This window comes from Aedes aegypti, chromosome 2 (assembly GCF_002204515.2).
Source record: "Aedes aegypti strain LVP_AGWG chromosome 2, AaegL5.0 Primary Assembly, whole genome shotgun sequence".
Classification (NCBI taxonomy): Eukaryota; Metazoa; Arthropoda; class Insecta; order Diptera; family Culicidae; genus Aedes; species Aedes aegypti.
The window spans coordinates 14,035,204-14,051,107 of record NC_035108.1 but is presented as its reverse complement, the minus strand read 5'-3'; positions in this window follow the sequence as shown (position 1 = coordinate 14,051,107).

The following is a 15,904-nucleotide window of genomic DNA, read 5'->3' as shown; positions in this document are numbered from 1 at the left end:
GTTGTCATAAGGGAATTGACTTTTTGCCGTGCGGAGCTGCGAACGAACCCATTATCCATCTCGGTACTCGTCTAAAAACTTTGTTGGAGATAATGAAAAATTCATGAGATTTGTTCGATTAAACTCCTTCGGGCTTTTTTTTGCTATTGGAAGCCCATAAAACGTTTAGCCACGCGGGAAAAACTGAGCCCAATTCCGAGTTGTTCAATTGTTCGATAAGGGATTCAAGCATGGGTGTAGCCAGAGGGACAGAGGGCCGTTGCCCCTGATAGATCTCTTGAAAATATGTAGTCCACCAAATAATCAGCCGTCTGCCAATGATAAAAAATCTGCACGCAACCTTTTGAGTTGCAGACAAAATTAATGGCTAATTAATTTTGTCTGCAAGTCAAATGGTTAATGCCAAGGATATGTCAAGTAGTCTTGAAATTAATTCATCCAGGATTTTTTCGATGGATACGTCAACGATTTTTTAAAGTGAAGTTCCACATACTTATTCTTTTGAAATTACTCTGGATTCCTATTCGTGTTCATTGCTTCTATAATTACTCAAGGATTTGTATTAAAGTCTGGACTCAAAAAAAATGAGACACACAAAAATGATCACCAAAAATTCATTTCTAATCGGATGCTTCTCAAATTTTCAGGGATTAAAACACTATATATTCCCTATGTTTTGGCATAATTTATTTCCTTGACGAGACAGCCTGGCTTGGTTGTGCTACTTTTCCCCGAATGTCGGTTCCACGAATGTCGTTCCCCGAATGCCAGCTTCCTGTATACCCCGTTTCCCCGAATATCCCAGTTCCCCGAAAAGTTTGTACCCTTTATGATTGTCATAACTTTTTGCATTTGAAGGTGGAGAACGAACTGGTCATCGAATATTCACCCTTCTTTATTTGGCGGTTCTTTAAAGTTTTACCATCCTCAGCATTTTGGCAATATATTTTTAGACGAAAATGATTAAAATGATCCGGGAAACGGGTCATTCGGGGAAATGGCTTTCGGGAGAACGGGTCGTTCGGGGAACTAGAATTCGTGGAAATGACATTCGGGGAAAAGAAGCACAATCGCCTGGCTTGACCAGCCACTCACGGTACAGCTAGGTCCGTCCCACTCGGGCTCAGATTGGGTACCACTTCTAGTACTGCATTTGGTCGCTCAGTAGTGCAAATTGTACCCAAGTTTGACAGATCGCAGTACACTTTTCACGGCATTCTAGATTACCTTATGAGCCATAAAATTGTGGGCAACTGCAAGGGACATGGAGGTCTTTGATTTGTCTTTGGTACAGCTTTCGCGCACGTAATTTGGTCACCGTGATTTGCTTGTCAGTCCGGTTTGGCGCCTTCCTGACCTTAAAAACACGTAGCCCAGCCCGTTTCATAGACATTTGCTGGACGAACCACTTCGACGAATTGACCTTTTTGGCCACGTCTCGGATGGAAAGATTCGGGTTATTCTTAAAGTACCACCTTATCTTCCGCTCCTTCTCTGGGTAATCCGTTTTCGGTTTTCGGCTTCCAGCGCGCCGCTCGATGATCTTCGTCTCCTGGAACATCTTCACAACGCGAGACACGGTGGAATATTAGATTTCAAGACTTTTGCCGATTCATCTGTGCGACGGACTATGAATATCGAACACCGCGCCTAAGATTTGCTGGCGTAGCTCTTCTTATTTCATACTTGACAGATCGCGACATAACACTCCAAACTAGTATTACTCAAAATTTCATTATTTTTAACCCACGTGATAAAAAGTTACACCCAAAACAAAGTGTCGCATTTTTTCCGTGTCCAATATATAATAATGATCGGTTTTACGTGAAATTCATGAACAACCTTCTGAGGTCACTCGCCCTCTCCCTGATGGAAATCCTGGCTACGCCCATGGATTCATGTCCAGGAAACCCGTGTCGGTTGGGATACTCTTTGTGTGACATCACCGAACCGTAATCGGGGACACCTGAGTATACCGAAGAAATGTGTAAACACACTTGCTCTTATCAATTTTACTAGCAAACTCGTTTCTTCTTCTAATGAAAACCTCTTTCGTTCGTTCGTTCGGTAAGCCTCTCAGGTGCTTCCCAACGCGATAAGGTGCAGCTCGCACCTAGACTTGGGGCAGAAAGAGAGACCCCCACCCCTCGCTTCGTTCCGTTGTTGGATGCCTGGGTACAATCGTGATCATTCATTTGGCTTGTTGATTGACTGTCGACGAGTGGGTCACACACCTGCACCTGTGCCGTTCGGTACACTTGTACCAGGGCTGTGACGATGCCAGTTCCCGAACACTTGCAATATGGGTGGCTCGCACTTTATGAGCGCTAAGTACATTCAAGTGTTTGACGAAGCATGATAACACCTGGCAAACATAAGATTTCCTAAGACGGTGTCGGCGACGTCATCAGGTTGTGTGCCTCTGTTCTGCTCGGAAATAGATAGGCAGGTGAGTTAAGACCGAGATAGGGAGCGACAAGTTTGTGGGAAACGTAAACAATGTTGGCTGAAATTCGTTGCAAAATCAGTAAACTTGGAACATGTTTGATCAATAAAAATTTGCGAGATATGGAACAGTACCCAAACGGAAGAATAATAAAACGAATCGGAAGTTGAATAATTCGATCTGACATTCGCAATCGTTGTCAAGGGGCCTCTCTTAGCCTAGTGGTCCACGGCTACAAAGCAAAGCCATGTAGGAGTCTGGGTTCGATTCCCGATCGGTACAAGATCTTACCGTAATGGAAATTTCCTCAACTTCCCTGGGCATAGAGTATCAACACAACTGCTACTAGAATGCAAAAATGGCAACTTTGACAAATAAAGCTTTTATTTAAAACATTGAAGTGGAAATACACTTCGAACACTAAGCCAAGTGTCACAGTGGGGATGTAATGTCAAGAAGAAAATGAACCTTAATTCATACATCTATCTCGCACATGCAAAATGTTTAATTGTCAAATAAATCTATCAATTAATAACTATGGAAGTGCTCATAAGGACACGGAGCTGAAAAGTAGGCACTATCCCGGTTGGGACGTAAAGCCACAAGGAAGCTTCACACAATTCACAAAAATTTCATCAGTTGTCCACCATGTTGGATATTTAAGAAATAGGTTCTAATAATTTTACATGGAAGCTGAATCAATTAACATTGATCCTGTTAAGAATCTGCCATGGATCTCGAAATATATTCTCAAAATTGACCGCCAGCAAATTGGTAATTATTTCACAACAAATCAGCTTAGTTTATCATAACCACACATACAGAAAATTTTGCCTTCCATCCCAAACTATAAAATCGCCTTTCTTCACTTTTCCACACGTGGCTTCGTTTGGCAAATGTCACTTGAGCCTTCAAAAGATGCCTTAACATAGTCTTGAGGATATACGTTCTCTACATTCGGTACAATCTATACGTAAGAACGAAAATCTGCAGCAGTATGCTTAGCACATAATTGGTCACTACTACCAGTGGGACTGTTATGCGTAGAAATTCACCAAAAACCCCGTATTTCTAGGCATAACAGTGCCACTTTGAATTTCGTAGCTAAATTTAATTTTTCCCATAACACCAACTCTTAGCTCTAATGAACACGCTATTCTTTATACTATTGTAATTTAAATATCATTTTAATTTCATTTACCAAACACCTGGGCAATACGAGGCCTAAAAGTGTTAAAATCTTTAAACGCGTTTTTCTGCATTGCATATTTTGGAACATGAGACAATTATGCGTATAATGGCAGTACATGTGTGTATGATAATCACTCAAAAGAGTGCTAAAAAGTAGCACTATTTCTTTTGAAAGGAAAAGTGGCCGTAATGATGTTCATCTCCTTAAAGAAATAATATACAATGGAATTACAAAAAAAAATTTTTTTTGTGCGTCCAAAGGAAGGTAATATGCTTCCAATGTTTTGCCAAATTTCTTTAAAACTATGTGAATCCTGCTAGAATTTGTCCGGAAATTGCACAAATAATCTGCCAGATATTATTATGAGTCCACCAAAGATCTCGTCAAGTGTCTTGCGAGGATGCTGCCAGATATTTTTCTAGTAAACTTGTCATGGATCTCAATGAGATTCTGCTAAAAATCTCGTAGTGAAGCTACCAGTTCACTGGGACAAATATTTAGCTGGGATGTTTCACATCACAATGATTAAGTTGTTATCGTTACGTTTCGTATCCCCCACCGAGCAGGAGCACTGCCTCTCGGTGGTGGGCAATAAATCAGTATAGTAGAGGAGAAAGTCGTCGTCATTAGTCTGCCCCTTCGGGACCAAATTAAGACACAACGTAGGGCCTGGTCAACCCTGGACGAAACATTGTCAGTGTTGGAACCGATATTTGTCTGATGCTTTATGCATTTGTACATTTGACGATGAATACGTTAAATCTAGCTAAAATCTATAGAGAATGTAATGCTAATCTGAGTTTTGCTAGTGTATTGGCTCTTTTGTTACAAAACATTCTATTCAGCTTGAAATGTAGTTGGCCACTTACACATTGCCCATTGCACGGTGACGTCATTAGAAAATCGTTCCCTTTCCCTCTTTCGAAAAATCTAAAACAATGGTGCCAGTACCTGTCAAAGTTGATATGTACTGGCACCATTGTTTTCAAGTTTTATTGAAGAGCGAACAGAGAGAATTTCGCCATGAAATGCTCAATAGGAAACGCTTTGTTTATTTCAGCACTGATACATTCTGTATTATCTTGATTGTTTGGGCCTTAACCACCTATATTAGACCTGCGATATGTCTATCTATGCTCTCGGATTTTCAAGTCTATTTAGAAGGGGGCTTTCATTAATCTATTCAAATATTTATTTTTTACACCTGCAAATCCCAATTTACTTTGGCAATTTAAATTCGATTAGATCCCTTTTAAAATCCAATATAACTCTCCATACGCTTCATACCGATTTGCTTAAAAATCCGGACACCTAAGCTGTTGAAATATTTGGAATTGCTGTTATCGATTAAATTTGTCGAATATTGTGAAAAAAAAAAGCATTTCTGTTGTTATTTCAATACATGTGTTTTGTTCCTTTAAGTGAACAAAAAATTGAATTATTTGAACACAAAATGTTCAAATTTAATTAAAATTCAGAACATGTCTTGCTTCGAAATCCGGACGCATTGTTGAGGCTGCTTCGAATTCCGAACACTTTGGTTTCGAAAGTCGGGCACTTTAGTTTTATCGATATTTTCTGTGTAGTAATTGTTTTGTAATGATTTTAAATCAAATTTAAGAAGATCACGTATTAAAACTTATTAAATTAAGTAAAACTCCCGAACTAAAACTAGAAATTATCGAATCTATAAGTTCTGTTCAAATGACATTACCAAAGTTGGTTCATATGTAAAGGGCTATCGCTAATAATGTGATATGCTTTAAAACATTATTTTCACGTGTTCTTCTTGTTCATTAAGTGTGCTGAAACTTATAAGGAGATACCTACCATGCTCTTAAAATATATGAATATGTAACTCATTGAGCATTTGCAGCCAGTTGCATAGCAGATCAAATTACTCCGATGCGTCATGAGACCCGGAACCAACATTTTTTCACGATTAAAAATAGTTAGATAAAATATAACCTTTTTTCTGTTAAGTAAATTGTACTTAGTTTTTGAATTATATATCAGCTATCATGGAAAAACAATCGCATGAGAGTTTATGATTGGAATATTTCACTAATATCCATCAGATTCGGGGCGGCGACACATTTTTTACAGCTACAGCAGAACATATTCACATATTTTTTACAGGTAATACTTATGTTACCATTCTTCTATAATTTTCTTGGGATTCAACAAAGTGATTTCTGCATGTCCGGCATTTGAAGCCTCGTGATTCGGTGCTTCGAAATCCGGACACAAAGATTTTGTTGGTCTCTCTAGCCGTTCAAGACCAGGACGTTAGGCAACAATTTGTCGTTTTGATTGTGTTGTTCACACATATGGCTCTCTGTTGAAACAAAATTTCAACTTCTATTCATTTCTCTCGTCGCTTGCTTGCGATTCTATCCATCTTGTCATTTCTTTACTTTCGTTACTCCCATTCACTCTGAGTATAGGTATTGTATTCACCGAAAAAAGCCTATAAATTTTCATAATAATACTGGTTTATTAGACTGGCCCCTAAACAAAAAAGTTGTTAAACTTAACGGGGCACCCCCTAGATATGAGCCTTAGGGTAAGAAAAACACTCTCTCAAAATTTCAACTCAATCGGTTGCTCCACCAGCTGGCGCAATTGTTATGAAGTTTATATGGGATATTCGTCTCAAATATATTGAAAATTGATCCTATGTCACAGATTCGTTCCGTATACTAATTGTTCACGTTCAAATAAGCCCAGAATGACAAATACACTAGTTGATACCCTAATGAACATAATTGCAGAAGGTTGTATCTGGATTTAATCTCATTTTCATTACTTTTTCAGTTGTTGAAAGTTAGGCGTAGATCAGCACTCCCGTACAGTTACTTATATGCATGCGACATGTGCCTCAGCTCGCCCAGCGTCATAGGTGGCTATGATGCGCTTAGTGGTTACCTCCAAGCTATGTTGAAGAAATACAAGCAGTATTGCATGATATACTTCAGATGGTCAAATCCCCAACTTTATTAATTTTGATCGTGGTACAATCTTCTACAATATTCTTCGCTATTATATCAAGTAGTGTTTTTGACATTCTGGGTCCAATTGAACGCGATCATCAGTTTTCCTGAACCAAACAGTAGATGATGTGCTGTTGCTCATATGTTTGAGCTGAAAATCACATATTAACTTCAATTCAAATGCGCCAGCTCATGAGACGACCAAATGAGCTGAATTTTTCAGAAAGGCTTCCTCTAACCCCTAGAAATAATCCTGGGGGTGCCCCGTGGGACCATACAACTTTATTTTTCTCCCATACTGAGTTGGGCCAGTCTACTGGTTTATATTTCAGATGTCGAGACTTTACAGGAGAAAAACACAAAGGCAGACATGTACAATAGAGTGGTACAAATTTTGAAATTTTAGCCCCCCTATGCTTAAACGATTTTTATTATAGTAAAAAGCATCCTCCCAAAGTTTGAAATGATTCGGAAGAAATTTGACCTTGCACACGCCATTTGAAGTTTATATGGGGATTACTATGGAAAACGCCAACCTTTTGTGTTCAGCCCTCTATCTGTTCGTCATAATATTTTAAGGAAAAGTGAACAAACTCTTCTCATGTAAAATCCTTTCAACTACAACTTTGCCGAAGACCACATTTTGATTGAACGTCAGGATAAATTGCTATTCATAAAGTGGGTTTGCATTTTGCATGCTTAACCAACTGCTCGGCAGGCAACAGTGGTGCTCGTGGCGGGTATATTTTCTATAGAATAGATTAAAGTAATCCAGGCTACTATGTTCTACAGCAAAAAAGCAGTGTTGCTCTGAAAGTAATTGAATGATCATCTCAGTATGATTAAGACTTTGTTATCAATGATAACAAATTATCCTTACCTCCAATCAAAATGTGGTCTTCGGCAAAGTTGTAGCTGGGAAGAATTCACATGAAAACAGTATGCTCACTTTTCCATAGATCATTATGATGAGCAGTTAGAGGACTGAACACAAAAGATTTGCCTTTTCCATAGTAATTTCCATATAAACTTCGAATGGCATGTGCACAACCAAATTTCTTCCAAATCACTTCAAATTATGGCTGAATGATTTTTATCATAATTGACAACTTTTAAGCATAGGAGAGCAAAAATTTCAAAATTTGCATCAGTCTAATGTACAAACATCCAACTGGCCGCGACTAAACATGCCACTGAATGTTGGAATTTCTGTGAGATCTACATCGATCAATTTAAATGGTGTTCATATTACTCTAATTGTAACAATAATCATAAAATTCAATTTACATTACAATATTCTAACTTGTTACATGATATACGCATCCTTCTTCAATTCAGTAGCATAGCTAGGGGGGTGCGGTGGGTGCGGTCCGCACCGGTCCCGAGATCCTAGGGGCCCCAAAATTGCAGTGCGGATTTCTCATAGCTTTTAGAAAGCGACATAGCTTATAGAAAACAGATAATTTGTAAGATCCTAAAAAGAAAATGCTCACGGCAAGCATAAGTGTTGGAGGAGACTTGGATCAGCGATGTACAAGGGCCCCTTTATGGAATAATTTAGGACTAGGTTTAGAGTAGGCCCAGGGGTTCGGGTGGACCATGGCTTTGAGCCCCCACATATTAAGGGCCAGCATGACACACAACCGTGCTCAACGCTAAAAACTATGCACCTTTTTTGCGCTGGCTGGGTGATGTTCCCTTTTGGATCAAATTTCTCATGTAAAAGTTAATTAAATCCATTGTAACTTTTACCACAAGTTGGCATTTAATTTACTCACAGATTCATGCTAGTATAATACCCTTGAATGATCGTAACTCATGTAAAATAAATTGGCATGAAAGTATCACAATTGTGTGATTCATTTTTAAAGTGATTGTTTTGATATTTTCGTTCAGTGGGTGGTGGACTGGGTGGTAAGGGAGAAGTTGAAGCCACGTGCTTTTACGAACTGTCACTGTAATGTAGCAATTCGCTCCCTAGGTGACACCACGGCAGAATTTACTCAGGAATTTTGAATAAATTTGTTCCTACATAAATGTCTGTCTGCGTTAGGGGCCTTCACAAATATGTGTCTTGTAAGTTATTTTCTTTGTTGTTGTTCAATCGATTGCGCCTTTTACGAGGGGCGCATTTAGCTATACCTCATGTAGATACTTAACTAGGCTCATATACATATTTCGAAAATGTTGAAAATATTTACTTCATGAATCCTGATTTCCTATAAAATCTACCTACGTTTGTAGGACTGAAAAAAAAAAATGGAATAGTGAGCTTTGAGCTTGTACACATTATATTACGATCTCAACCATTCTCATTTTTATTCATTTCAGAAATTATACAAAGACTATCAATGTTATATACATGAGTTAAAGGCTACAGGTGTACATTTTTTCAGATTTCAACGTTTGAGATATTTTTACAATCATGAATTTTGTAAAATTAGTAAGCCAAAAATTTTGATTTTTATAGTACTAGTGGTCCCATAAAACTTCGTCCTGCCATGCCTGTTGAAAATGTCGTAAACGTCCCATGCGAAATGACACTTCTGTTCACTCTCATTTTTCTGACTTTCCCGGTGAATATTCTGAACACTTCACGTCACTTTAGTGAAACACAAACATGTCGGAACACTTCAGTGAAAGAATTACTTTAATCCGTTAACTCGTTCTCAAGCCATTTCATGACATACAAACACCATTCCAGGCTGATGCAAATAATAATTTTCTTTTATTTCCGATACCTCTTGGGAGGCCCAATGTGGGGAAAATATTAAGGGTATAAACTTAGGTAAAACCTAATAAAATACAAGAGTTTATTTTAATTTTTTAATTATTTTTTTTTCTATTGAACAGCGACAAAATAGCATAACATCCAGAATAGCGTAGCATCTCCTCTTTATGTTTTGAGGTTTTCCTTGGAGTCGCTGTTCCAAGGTTTTTTTTTATTTTGCAAACGTTAATACTCTGATAAGGATGAACACAGAAATAAATCTTCTTCTTTCTCCCCATCAAAATGTTCGTAGTTTTGAGGGACGTGGTGACATGAAAGAAAAAATATTTATATCAGCCTTATCTTGAAATCAATCCGTTAGATATAACAACAGGTATTTTCCAGCGTTTCTGCCATGAAGTTTATCAATGACTTCTTGAAATTGTTTTAGGAAGTTTTTTGATGATTCCTCGACGGGCTTCACTGAACAATCCCCAACGACTGCTCCACGAAATGTATTGTTAAACGAAATACCATTAGGTATTATTTTTAAATCATCAACAAATACCTACCAAAAATCATCCAAAATAATTCTCGGGTGATCTTAAATACTTCATCAGGATATTTCTTTAAAAATTTCTGCTGGTAATTTATAAGAAACTAGTGGTCCCGGCAAACTTCGTCTTGCCATCAAGTAGGCTGTTGAAATACGCTATTGATCGAATGACAGCTCCGTACATGCTTGTTTTTTCAACTTTCTCGGTGAATATCCTGGGATTTTTATACACACAAACACGTCGGAACCCTTGACGAACAAAACGGATAAAGAATCATTCAAATCCGGTGACCTGTTCGTAAGCCATTTCGTAACATACAAACACCATTCCATTTTTATTTATATAGATAGATTACGCCATGAATTTCACCAACTTTTTTTGTTAAACGTAACCTTAGATTCCTCCATGGTTTCGTTGAATTTGAATTTTACGTTAGCCACAAACCCAGGAAACTTTTTCCAGTTTTCCCAATGTTTACATGTAGAAACTCTACGATTATTTTAAGCCAGGATTTTTTTTATTAATTTCTGGAAGAATTCCTTCGGACGTTAAACCACCATAATATTTCTAGCAATAGACTATCTGAAGTTTCTATATGGATTAATTATTTAAGGGACAACAAATGCAGAGACTCTGAAAATGTCTACACTGATTTTTTCATGGATTCTTCAAGATTGCCTACAGGAATCATTCTAGAAATTAATCAAGGTTTCAACAAAGACTTCCTCTAGGGAGACATCTAAGCATTTTTCTCTGAAAACCACTGAAGCGATTTCTTGGCGTACCCTTTGATTCCAATAAATAATTATTATACTCATTTCAAGTATACTCTTTGAGATTTATCTGAGGTTTTTTTCTCTATATTGTCTTAGAAATTTGTGAGATTTCTTCAGATAATTGGAAATTCTTTTGGATTCGTTATTAATTCTTTTCATGAAACGCGCTTTTTGAAGTCGTTCATTGTTACAAGGAGTTCTTCAAGAAATGTCTTCAGAAACTCGTTAGCGAGTCTACCAGTTTTTTTAAAGCACTGTTCTAAATATTAATGCAAAAGAGATTCTAAAAAATCAAATAATTTAAGGTATTTCGTCAGAGTTCCAGAAGTTCTTCTTCTTCTTCTTCTTGGAATTACGTCCTCACTGGAACAGAGACTGCTTCGAAGCTGAATGTTCAATGAGCACTTCAACAGTTTTTAGCTGAGAGCTTTCTTTGCCAAAGTTGCCATTTTTGCATTCGTATATTGTGTGGCAGGTACGATGATACTATATGTTCAGGGAAGTCAAGGAAATTTCCCATTCTGTTAGCTATATGTACAAGAAACCTCAAAATTGCTTGATGTGTTCATTGTACCCCAATTCTCCTATTTGATTCGGCAATATGAAATATTGTAAACATTGTTGACCAGTAGATGAAAAAACCGAATTTAGTACTATACCATTTAATTCCACTAGAGTTTGTATCCTTTGACAGATACGCGTATTTCGACCTCAACTGTAAGGCCGTCTTCAGTGTCGTGTACTAGACTCGACTTGAAGAAAACCATCGTATGCACACATTATATATTAACACTAGGTATAAACGTATTTCCCTACCCATTATTATTATTTTTTTTTTTTTTGACTTAAAATTTATGAGCTTTAGGTACATTCCATCCCTCTTTTGTTGAAACTTTAAATGCTGAAAGGTACATCACGGGAACGATTAGTAGGTACCAAGTTGAATAGCCATGTATTGCCGTTGCCGTTGTCTCTGTTGAGTAGCGTCGTAGGTACCTGTTTGCAAATTTCCAGACTCTCCGCCACATCCAGTTTCCAAGGAGAAGAAACATTTCTCAAAATTTTGATATCGGCCGTCGTAATTGTATGTCCTTCTGAAAAGATATGTTCTGCCACCTTAGATTTGAAATCGTATGTCATCCCCTTGTCTATCGTCTTCTGAGCTTTTCCTATTTCCGCTAAGTGTTCCTTGAATCTAACCTCGAGAGACCGCTTTGTTTGACCAACGTAGACCTTGCTGCAGTGGGAACAGCTGATTTTGTAAACACCAGCCTTGTTTAGTGTGTTTACCGGATCCTTGGTAGAGCCTAACGAAGTTCTAAGTTGGTTGTCTCTGCTGGAAAATACCAAATCGATTCCGAAATTCCTTAGCTTTGGGCGGAGCTGTTTGCTGATGTGTACGTCGTATGGGATGGAGACTCTCTTCATGGGTTCGGTGATAGGGGTTAGTGTCGTCAAAGCATTCCGAATTCGCTGTCTTTCCTTTTTGTCGATGATAGCTTTTATCGTCCTTTCCTTGTATCCGTTAATCCTTGCCGTCTCGTAGATATATTCCAGTTCCTTGGTCTTTCCGTGTTCGCTGAGGGGTAGAGTCTGCATCCTGTGGATCATGTGGTGAAACGCTGCCATCTTATGCTGGAACGAATGATTCGATGTGTAAGGGATAACTCGCTGGGTGTTTGTAGGCTTCCTGTAGATTTCGAAATTGTAAGTTGAACTTTCTTCCCTGGTGACAAGTAGATCCAAAAATGATAGTTTTCCATCCTTCTCCTCCTCGTGGGTGAACTTGATATCCTTGTGTACGCTGTTGATTGTATCCAAAATTTTAGCCAGATCGTTCCGCTTGATAACGCTGAAAATGTCGTCGACATATCTCCACCATTTATCCGGTAATACTCCTTGTTTCTTTAAATTTTCCTCAAAATTCGCCATGAATAGTTCGCACAAAAACGGGGAGAGAGGGTTTCCCATGGGGGCTCCTTTCGTCTGTTTGTAGAAATTTCCTCGAAATTGAAAGTAGTTTTCGTCCATGCACAATCTTGCCAACCTCATGTATGTCCTGACCTTTCCTTTCCATGCTGCATCCGTCCTTTGGGGTAATAACCAGTCCTCGAGAAGATTTAGGGAATCCTTTACTGGAACGCTGGGGAAAAGAGCCGCTACGTCGAAAGAAACCATCATCTCGTCATCCTCGATGTGTCCTGACTCTAATAGTTTCTGGGAGAACTCCTGGGTGTTTTTAACTGACCTAGTGGGGAATGGATTCGGCATACTCTGGAATTCTTGACCAGACTCATTTCCTCGAAATTCGAATTGTGAAGCCATGAACTGTTATAACTGTGCGTTGTATTCCTGAGATGGAGGGGGAGGTGGTTGGGCTTGAGTGTTGCACATGGGATCCGACAGTTTCGATCTCGGTGGGCCGCAATTCAAGTTTCGGTGAAATGATTCGCACTCACTCACTCACTCATTTCATTTCACCGAAACTTGAATTGTGGCTCTCTGGGATCAAAATTGATCGATTTTGTGTGCAGTACTCAAGCTTAACCATCTGCTTTTCTATCTTAGGAGGATAGAGCATGGTTGTAGTAGTTCGTCGCTTCGTAGTTCGGAAAATGTTATTTTCGGGGAAATGAGTCTGAACAACACTGATTGTAAACTACTGCACTCTTAAAAATAATGAAAATTATTGTGGACGTAATTCACATTATGACTGAATGACACATGATGTAAGTGATGCAATGACGTAAAAATGTGTTATGAAAGATGTATTGAACGAAAAATGTAACTTTACATGCTGAAGGACATAAAAACGATGCCACTATGATTGACATTTCCCGAATCAGACACCATCGTATTTAAAACGTGACACAAATTTACGTCATTTGGCTCGCTTCTTTTATGTGCATCCAAAAGACGTAAAATCACATGATTTTTTCGGAGTGTGTGTGTTACGATACATCTGTCTAGCAAAATTTTACTATGTCTCTGTAAAATGAGATTGAGCTTAAGTTTGCATTTTTAATCATCTTCCCCTATAACAGTGGTCACCAAAGTGCGGCCCTTGAGCTGATTTTGTGTGGCCCGCGAAGAAATGTTGTACATAAGGGTATTGTGCCCGCTAGTTGTTATTTCATAATGACAAGTTTCCTTTCTTAATCCCTCTACTAGAAGCTTCATTCTTAACCACAAAAAAAAATCAAATCGTAGTAACTTGTTTATTTCTTGATATTTTTGCTCCTATTTTTTAAATGTTCTCAAAAAACTCTTCTAGTTTTGAATCTGTGTCGATATTTATCAATGGTCATCTGTATCCGAAGATATTCCTACATTCCCTGGGGACCGACGCGTAGCCATAATCCACGTTAATTTCTCAGACAACACAGATGTTTTTATCGTATTCGGATATTCCCTCTTCGGAACAATACATTGATGATAAAATGAAGAAATTTGGTGCAGCCGTCTTTGAGCAATGAGCATTTATGTTTCGGAAACCACGCCGACCAAATAAAGATCTTGAAAACTTCAAAAATATCATTTCGTAATTTACAGGTATCTCCAAGAATACTTAACCAATTTGTATATTTTTTTCAGAATAGCTTTTTATTATCTGGAGCAAATGTTCAAAATGTTCAAAACCAGATCACTAATGATTGATATCGACACGGATTCAGAAGAGTCTTTTTAAGAACTGGTGCACAACTATTGAGAACCAAAAAAAATATTAAGATTTGATTTTTTTTTGCGGTCATAGATGAAGTCTTGTAATTATATTCGAAACTCTGAATTGTAATTATTAAAAATAAACATGTTTCTATTAATTTCTCAGAGAATACTATGCCAATTAGCTTGTTCAAGTTTCACAATGAAAAGCTTCTTCAAATCCATAAAGTTTTCAATATCTCAGAACAGCTATGAGACGCATTTTTCAAATTTCTCAGATTTCAGCACTACACACAAAAACAAATTCGGAAAACGGTGAAATTTCATCGAAATGCCTTTTTCAGGACCAAAGCTTTAAAAGGGAGTCTTGAAATATAGTAATGGAGTCCTTGGACTTTAATTCATGCTTTCCTCTTTAGCTCAAAGATAGCACTAAATTATGATGTTTGAAGTTTGATAGTTTTTGTCCATGGTCATGAACATTTTGAACTGGCAAGAGCTATGGTAATACGAAATGGACATTTTTAGAAAAGCCAATGATTCTTATTTATGGTGCGGCCCGCATCATGTTCAGAGAGAAATTATATGGCCCGCACTATGGGTTAGGCTGAGGACCACTGCCCTATAACTACAAGACGGGATTCGAATCGGATATTTGAACCACAGCGGACGACTCAATCATCATCAATCGGATCATCAAGTTACAGAGGTATCGATTATTAGAATAACAAAATAAGTACAACTGCGTTTGAATAGACCAACGAGGATGCCATTCAAATCAACTTTTACTATCATATCTCTGGATATCGAGATACGGATTATCGAATTAAGTAGAGTTAAACTGTACGTATAGAATACTATGCTACTAATGCTTAAATTAAGTAATGTATATTTTTGTTAATTGTGTAAGTTAAAAATTTATATCCTAGCTTTTTTGATTACCAAAAATATCAATACAGTCACAAATACAAATATTTCATCAATTCAGTAAGAATAATTCCCGACCTTATTAATTTCCGAGCTTGTTTGTGTCTCCCACGCTAGAAACGATCGATCCCAGTTTCCAAAACAACCAACAATATGAACACGAATCGGCTCTACCCATTTCCATTTGGCATTGGCGCTCGGGTTGATGATGATTGGTTGCCTTTGACCGGGCTCTCCATCAGTGACTACGATTGACGTTCGGCTCGGTATTAGTTCCTACAATATACTGCGTGACTCACTCCGGACGGTTCTCGCGTTTGCTGATGCGAACACCTGTGCAAACATCACACAGAATTAAATTCAGCTCAATTCCTCATCCGCCGGCGAACGACGCTCGGACACGTGCACGTATTAAATTTAATGAGAAAATTCCTTCCCAACGACGAACGAGACGACGACGGTAGGTACATTGCTGGCTGTCGTTCCGGCGATGGGGATGCCCTTCGAACTCTCCGTGTACGAAACCCGAGGCGCCACTCAATAAGCGGACACCCATGTACCGAGAAGATAGCGCTGTGATGATCACTCACAAATGGGTGGAACCGTTCGGAAATCTCTCATAGGTCGTGAACTTGATCCC